Genomic DNA, 8,507 nt, shown 5'->3' with positions numbered 1-8,507 from the left:
CAACAACAACCTCACAATATCAAAGTATCTTTGTCTTATGGAGCTTAATTAAAATCAGGTTAGTTTATGAATTAAAGTATAAGTCGGAACAAACAGCCTCCATGCAGTTATAACATGAAGCTGAATGATTCCTATTGTAATAAGTCACAATAAAATTGATAAAATAATTATTTATTATACCAACGTAAGTTATATGTCTTTACTGCACTGTTTATAATTAAATGAAGATAATTAATAAGCAAACTTACCACCAGCTAGCAACACTTAACAGCCGTCGTCCCTCTGGGCTCCTTTTGTGAAACACATTTCATTTCCATCGGTTGTTGTCTCGTTGTGTTGTCGTCTAACTAGGACTAGGACGTCACCAGCTTGAATTTACCAAAATTAGTAACTATTGTCAAGGCCCTCTCTACTTTTACGGCAATATTATGCGAGTAAAAATGACGAATTTGAACAGCGTCTGTTATCTTCCCTCCTTTCAAGTTTTTTCTTCTCTTTGTGGCGTTTTTTAAATAAATGAATGTGCAATACCGCCACCATCTGGTCTGGAGTGTGAACTGGAGCTAATGCCGTTGATTATAAGGTTTTACATCACACATCTGAAAATTGATTGGCTACTTTCCTAAAAATTACACCATTACACATCATTTTTTTATTGTATGCAATTTTAATAAATAGTAAAAGATTATTAAGGCACTTAAAAATTCATACATATTCATTCATATTTTGTTCACTTAAAGTATACTTTTATTTAATATATTAAAAGTGTATTTTGGTACAATTATGTTTAATTGTATTTAAAGTTCTAATTTCGAAATTGGTACAAGTGTATTTTTAGTATACTTCAGTTATACTTATAGGTAGTACACTTAATATTTAGTATACTTAAAGTGTACTTTCACAAATTTAAGTATGTTTGAAGTATACTTTTTTTCACCTGGACACGAACAACGATTTGTCTTTAAATGTTCATTTAAATCGAAGTCTGCTATTATCTTGAAGAACTTGTTGGCCTGCCATCTGTAACCAATTTGAGGTACACTTTAGGCCAGTGGTGGAAAACAGCACACCGAGCCGACGCCTGGCGTTCAGCTTCACCAGCCTTAAGTCAGTGCAAGACTCATGCAATGAGATGCTGTTCACTTGAACTGTTTGAATTTATTTATTTAGTATTATGTACAGTAACATCAATCTCAAATGAGAGGAAATCCAGGGCGCCAGATTCAGCCTCTGGCAATATTTCATCCACGTTCTTAAAGATTGATTGTAGCTGTATTTAATATAAATATAATAAAAATCCATAAAGCATTAACGTAAAGTAAAAGATGACGCAAAAACCTGTTCTGATTTAGTTTTTCATTTAACCCATGAACACAACAGAACATGAGGCAACTAATTCCTGTCGATAAACGTTGACAGTATTTTTAATTTTTTTTTACTTTATCTGAGTAGGTATGGAGATCATCACAAATTTTTAACTATCTGAGCACAAGTTTTATTCTTTAATGAAAATGTAAGCCTCGTTTTATCCGTAGTGTCTCAGAAGTGTCGACACGGAAGATCTCAAAATTTTTCCTGACTGTTTCCAACAATGGATGCACCAAACTGTGTGTTAATTGGAAAACAAGCATGAAATATGAATTCCCAATTTGCCAATCAAAACTCTGCATGTTTTCATAATGAATTTATTTTTGCATCAGTTTCACTACCCGTTTAGCTTCATCATATTCTGTTTTTCATATTTCAGATAGAAGATTTTTGGTAAGATGCCATAAAGCAACAACTGTACCACCTTTAGAGAACTAAAATGAAATAAAAAATAAAAAAAGGCTGTGTGAAGGTTTATGAATAGCATTTACATGAAACTGTTGCATTTTTGACTTTGGAGTCGGTTTTACTATTGTTAAAATGGACAAAGCCACAAGCTTTACATTACTGTCATATGTTTCTATTTATTGAACCTGAGAAATTTTTAACTCCTTTGGAAATCTGTGAACTGAAGGAAAGGAACTGTTGGGCCATAACTCTACAGACGTCAAACTTAAAAGAAAAAAAAGACAGAAGGATTCTATTAACTCTATTATGAGCAAAGGATTAAACGTAATGAATAGACACAGAATGACGTCAAATGAGGTTTACTTCCCTCTTTTTATTTTTTCTAATTGCTACCTTCAGTGTCATTCATGGAATAAAATTTCTGAGGAAATACAGTGTGTGAGTGAATTACTCTGTGGTGTCTGACAAGACAAACGTGGAGGAGCAACTGCGCTTCTGAGGCTTCTTTCTCACAGAAGGTAAAGAGCGCAGATGGGTAATGGAGAAGAGGAGTAAGTGTTAAAGTATTAATGCATGTTGTACTACGAGTTACGCGAATAAAAAGATTTCGTTTAACATGCCTTTGCATGCTTACTCCTGGACAAAGTCAGGGTGCGCCACTGATTGATATTGTTTTTAGTGTCCTCCCTTTTTTATTGCAGCTTAGAGGAGATGAATGCATAATTTCTTCTTTGTGTGCATGTGAGACTTTCGCATTTCTTGCAAAGTATGTGTATTTTGTGTTAAAGCTGTTGTGTGAGGAGCTGGCAGCAGCCTCCTCGCTCCTCTTTTCTCTCCTGCAGTAATCAGCAGGAGTGGAGGCCCGGGCTTCTCCACCTCTCCCTGCCTGTGGTTTCTTCACATACCGTCTCAGCCGAGCGGGTAGGAATGCTCATGTGTGTTGGTGTGTGCGTGTGTGTAGACAATCCTGTGTGCTCTCGTGTGTCTTTGTTAGGTGGGTGCATGTGCGCCGAAACACACAGACTGCACAGCAAACGTCAGTGCTTCGGTGTGTGTGTCAGACAGAGAGCGATCTGGTGCATTCGTGTGTAAGAACAAGGGGTGGGGGTTGAAGAGGCCCTGAAAGGGAGAAGACAGAAAACCTGATGGTAGTTAGTTGGCCTTTTCCCTGCAGTAAACAGAGCTTTGCACAGGAATTCAAAGCAGTTGTTTTTTTGTGAAGAGTCTGCACGTTTTATTATGGTGAAAACATTTTAATCAAACTGTACAGAATTCAGCATCCCCTCCTTGGAGGGTTTATGATGTGCGTTTTTTTTTTTTTTTCTGGTCTGCTATTTGGAGGGCAAGAATGGATTTGAACATCCACACATCTACAGAAACAGACAGATCTGTTGGCACCCAAAGTTAAGATGTTTTTACAGAATCTTTTCATCAAACAGGACAGATCAAGCAGAATGTTACTGAGGTTAGCGTTCCTGTTGTAGTCGTTCAGGCTCTATACAGCTAACAGAGCTTAAGGAATGAGCGAGTGAATCCATGATTCCATCATGATTACCACACAGTGGTTCAATATCCTGTCGTTTGTTTTAAGTAACTCCAATTCGTCTGTTTTAATGGACAACGAAGCATTGGTTAGGAAGATACTTTGATTGCTAATTTTCTCGAGCTAGCCTTGCTAGCAAGACAGCTCTCCATCCTCTCTTCTGCTTACTGTAACTACGCTGGCGGCATCTTTTCATCATTTCCAGTTCGTGAACAAACCATGGAGAGCCCGGCGTTCTGGAAATATCCTCCAGGATGTTGTGAAACTGCAGAAACCAGCTCATACTCTCCATGTGACACGTAAATCCTGATGGTTTCAGGAGCCGCTGCCTCAGTCATTTCATGGTCAACAAACTTACTGTACATGGGCTGGTGGCTTCAAAGTTATAGACCTCTGTCATGTTATGTGTGTACCTCTAGAAGAGCAGAAACCCTGAATTGATGTTTTACTTGATGTTCCTGGTAATTTAACCTGAAAAAGGGTGTATCCAAAACTGCATTAGTTACATTTGTTTTAAAATAATTGTTAGGGGTTCAGATAACCGTGTGATCGTTTTCTACAACTGCATGTTAACAGGATCCGATCAATCAAAAACAAATGTATTCAAATCAAATTTTGTTTTTATACCTTTCAGTATAAAATTATGTCGCAACAATAAAAGATCAATTCATTCTGACATCTTACCCATGGGTTCCAGTTAACGTGTGCTTCATTTTCAAATAGAATCAACCTGTTTTGTCTTTATTAAGCAGACCTAGAGCAGTCCCTCAAATCTGTGCTTTGGTACTGTTGTGTGGAGTCAGTTTTGGTCGATCGAGAACAGAGGGAAGCATAACAACTGTTTACAGCTTTTCCCCTCCGACTGTCTGTGGACATGCTGAGACTCTTAACCGTCTCCCAGAAACTGCTGCACGCACTCAGCCCGGTTCGCACAAGAACCTCTCTCCCTCTGCAATGCCACACACACACGTGATGGACATGCAAACAAAACTCTTTTCCTTTTCTCCTCTCACACATGTGAAAAGTGAAAAAAACCTGCCGTCGAGTTCGTTAATGAACTGCAGCTCTTATATTTCGCCGGCCTGGTACGACCACTCAGCTGATGTAATCACAACGTGATGAGAGGTTGGGATGACACGCGAACAGAGAACATTTGGTCCCTCTCCAAAATGTGTCACTGTTACGATAACCTGCTTAACATGTTACGTTGACTTCGCAGTCATGGTAAAAACATGCGTTACCTATCAGGAGCATTTTCTTTAACTCCCTTGTTGCGTCTTCATTAGCAACAGCAATGATAGCAATCTGGAGAACCGATCCTGGAGCGGATCCGCAGCCTGTGGCTTTTGGCCAAAGAGACGGATTGGGTGGCTCCTTTGAAATCACCTAAAATAAAAGTAGATTTTTATTGTGTGTTGACCTTGCGAGACCTGATAAATTAATTAAAAAGGAAATTTAAAAGTGATGATAGCAGTAGGTGAAATTCATACCAATGGCTTTCTTAAGGCAGTAGGAATGTTTTGGAGATCCAGGGCACAGTAAACCTGCAAAGCAAGTTTAGCTGATCATAGTAAGATTTTGATTTGGATTATTTCTCTGAATGTAGGTGTTCGGTGACAAACTGGAGCATAAAAATTGTCTGGTATGTGTGGGTGTGACCAAGACCAACACATACATGACAATCCCATTTTTTAAGTTATACACTGCATAAACCACAATGCATGTAGCCGTCTATGTTTAAGTTTTGATACCACATGCTGTCAGAATATTGGCTCTTATTGTCCAACTTGAATGGCAGACGGTCAAAATAAAACATATTAATTTATAGCTATAGAGAGCTCCTTCAGATTTACAATGTTTAAATCTTTAGTAATTGTATATCTACTGATGTTTCGGAAAGGGTGGGTGAAAAACAAACCTAATATTAACACTCGTGGTGTTGGAGAACAGTGACGTGTTTCTTTTTAAAATAAAATTAAATCCTTGGCATAAGTCTGCAGTTATCACCTGCTTTGAAAGTGGTGTGAGCAAGAGCAGTGACAGCAAGTAAGCTTAAGTGATTAAAAGTGTGTATATTCATTTAATGAAATTGGTTTATTCAGTTTAATTTTACATGGCCAAACTCATAAAAGGTATTTGCTTAATGGGTTTTTACACTCAAAATACTCAAAACATACACAGTCATGTTACTGGGTTATAGCAATCCAATCCGATTTATTTATAAAGTAGATGCAAACTCAACAGACGGTTGACCAAAGTGATGTACATTAAGAGAATAACTACAAACAGTGTGAAAATTATTTAAAGTTTACTTTTTAAGTGCAGGCTGCAGTCACTTTGCTCCATCAGGAGGACCAACTCCAGACGCTCTTATTTCACAAGATCTGAGTCGGTAAATGAACACAGTGAGCCACAGCATTCAACTCTGATGAAATACCCAGTCTGGATGCAGCCCTGAAAAAGAAGGTGAGGACACTGAGCATTACTTAATCCTCTTTGGTAGAGCTGCCCATGCCTGTCAGTGTTCTTGAAATTAGTGTGCTCTTCACTGGAAAAGCTCGTTCTGCATATGTAGTCATGGATATTGCTAACACTGTGGATGTAAAATTTAAGTATTGCTGTCTTGCAGAAGTTTGAAGTGAGTCTTGACACATGTTGAATGAGATTTCGTTTCGGTATGACAGGAGAAGAGGAAACGCCTAAGGAACTGCATGTCCACCTCCAATGGATGAATCCTGAAGCAAAAGCGAAGGAGGCGTCCTCAGCTTAGAGCAGCGTGTCAAGGTTCTTTAGACATTCGATAGCGCAACTCAAAGACCACCAAAGCAGAGCCGGCTGACGTTTTATCAGTGGCTCATCGACAGTCAAAAGACTTCAAGTCACACTTAGTCCAATTCCTGCCTCCTATCCAGCAAGTCCTTTGGTGACACAAACTTTAAAGTTGATCAAATTAGACAGCTGGAGTGACAAAAGTCATGTCAGATCTGAAATAAGAAATGAAGCCAATAAAGCATTTAATTTGTTTGCTCAAACAAGTCGTCCTGTCCATAAAAAGTTCTTGCGTTCTGCTCCATAAACTCTAGCCAGTAAAGAAGAAAAAAATTACTGTTGTCAGCAATATGAGTCTTCAGTGGGGGTGCTTATTAAAGATAAACTGTGTGTGGCTCGGTTGGTTCCAAGAACCAACAGGATCGTCTTGCTTGGGATGCCGTTTTTTGTTGAGCAGCGGTTGCTGTTTGCTGTGTTCACAGAGAAGAGGTTCCTTATTCTGCTGCAGAGGTAATGATTAAAGTTGAAGGCCAGTGTTACTACAAACATAACCACATCCAGTGGCTCTGAAATTCAATGCAATCCATGGATTTCAGATGGGGAGTTGCCCAAAGATTTTTCTTTAGTAGCCTGTCCTGAGTTTAATGACACTTTCAATGATTAGCAGACATCAGTGATCCAGGCTCGTCACTTGTTGAATGTCTTGGTCCTCTGCAGTCCTATATCTGTCCTAAATACAAAATGCTCCCATCAATGTTTTCCACTTGCTTTGAACACATCCTAGGATACCATCCAGTTTAATTCCAGTCTGTATTTCAACTCCAGAGGGGGAAAAAAATGGTCATAAACACGCCAGATTAGGTCAGCGCTGGTTTCGTAACCATTCCATGACCTCTCTCGTTAGATTTTTCTTTCCCTTCTGTTTTTTTTTCTCTCTCCTTCCTGCGCCCCTCTCTGCTCTCTCTTCCCTTCCTACTGTTGCTCCTCTCCACTGTGTGCAGCTCAATCTGTCTTCTGTTTGGCTTTGGTCTCCCTTTCAATCTTCCCCAATCCACAGCTCTCTGTTTAGGTGCTCTATCTTTACCATCTTTCACCCAATTTATAAGGTCCCACTGCTGAAGCTCTAAACTTCACAAGTACTGATTCATTGCAGTTTCCTTCTTTTCCCAGCTCTTTCTTTTTGTTCTTTCCTCCTCCTGCTCCCACTGAATTTATTTTCATTTTTCTACATTCACCACCTTTTTGGTGGCTGATGGCTTCTCATGGCTCAGTGCACTGAGAGGTAAAGCTGACGATTTGCATCCTTGTCATTAAGTTAAAAAGAAATGAGATATTCTCTGAACATTTTGCACACGATCTTTGATTTAGGAGATCATTATTCATCAAAACCATATCTATGCCCCTACAACAAAGATGCCAGCCTACTACAATATTACCAAAAGTCAAAAACATTATGAACATGAGTTTATTATGCACAAATGGTTGTCTTCCCAAAAATACACGCATAGATTTCAACGCTGCTCAAAAATGTTTTAGATTCAAATCAATTTGGCTCTAAATTGTAGACAATTGAATGTGTATGAAAACAAACAAGCAATTTAAAAATATATAGCTTCACAAATATATATTGTTTCTGAGTGGCCTCAAAAACAAATTTCAGGTTCCACCAATTAAATCAGTTCGTTTAGTTCCTGAAGCAGCAACGCAGTATCAGAACATCGCAATATCACCGCATCGCATTATCACCATCACATCTGACTGAAGGGCATGACGTTGTTTTTACGAAATGTACGTTTTACTGCAAATGTAAAGAGACAAACGCCTCAAAAGTAGTTCTAGTTATTGTCAAACTAGTCATCAGAATATTTTTGACAATTGTGTAGTTGCAGGTCTTTATTTTCATTTGTGTCCACAGTGGTTTTTCTTCCCGTCAATGCTGTTTCTGTATTTCTTTCTTACTGGTAAATGATGACCACTGGCCTCATCTGAAGGATGCGTGGCCTTCAGATGAGGTCAAATGTTGCTTTGGGTTCTTTTGTGTCCCATTGAAAAGCCGCTCTTGAATTGATTTTGGTAGCGTGGTCTCTCCTGGTAAGGTTTATGTTTTTAATTTTTCTTCCTTTGAGGATTATGTCTCGTACTTTGTTTCACCGGCATCCCAAAGCTTTGAAATTGACCCTACGACCTTTTCCGTACAGATAGATGTCAGGGATCTTGTTTCTGGTCAGGTCCTGAATTTCTATCAGTTGGGAGATGTTTTTGTCCACTTCACATCGCCAGTCTGGTTCTACTTAAGTTATGAATCTACATGTCTAGCTTTAAATGGTGCCTATGGAAATGTAACTTGTTTAATTACTATTTATTTATTTACTTCACACAGGACCAAGTTGGTTTGAAAGAATTTTTACCAAATACATTA

The 8,507-nt window shown here is 38.6% G+C and overlaps 1 long non-coding RNA gene across 1 annotated transcript in view; it reads left to right on the top strand.

Moving 5' to 3' along the window:
* Window positions 1–2,590: 2,590 nt before the first annotated feature.
* The window catches only part of LOC108166211 (uncharacterized), an 18,660-nt gene continuing 12,743 nt past the window's right edge, over window positions 2,591–8,507 (top strand). The window contains exon 1 of the long non-coding RNA XR_001776502.1: window positions 2,591–2,697. This is a non-coding gene — a long non-coding RNA (uncharacterized LOC108166211). The remainder of the gene's footprint in view (window positions 2,698–8,507) is intronic.

Source organism: Poecilia reticulata, linkage group LG4, assembly GCF_000633615.1.
Source record: "Poecilia reticulata strain Guanapo linkage group LG4, Guppy_female_1.0+MT, whole genome shotgun sequence".
Lineage (NCBI taxonomy): Eukaryota > Metazoa > Chordata > Actinopteri > Cyprinodontiformes > Poeciliidae > Poecilia > Poecilia reticulata.
Note: the sequence above shows the minus strand (reverse complement) of the source record. Positions and strands in the feature narration are given on the sequence as shown.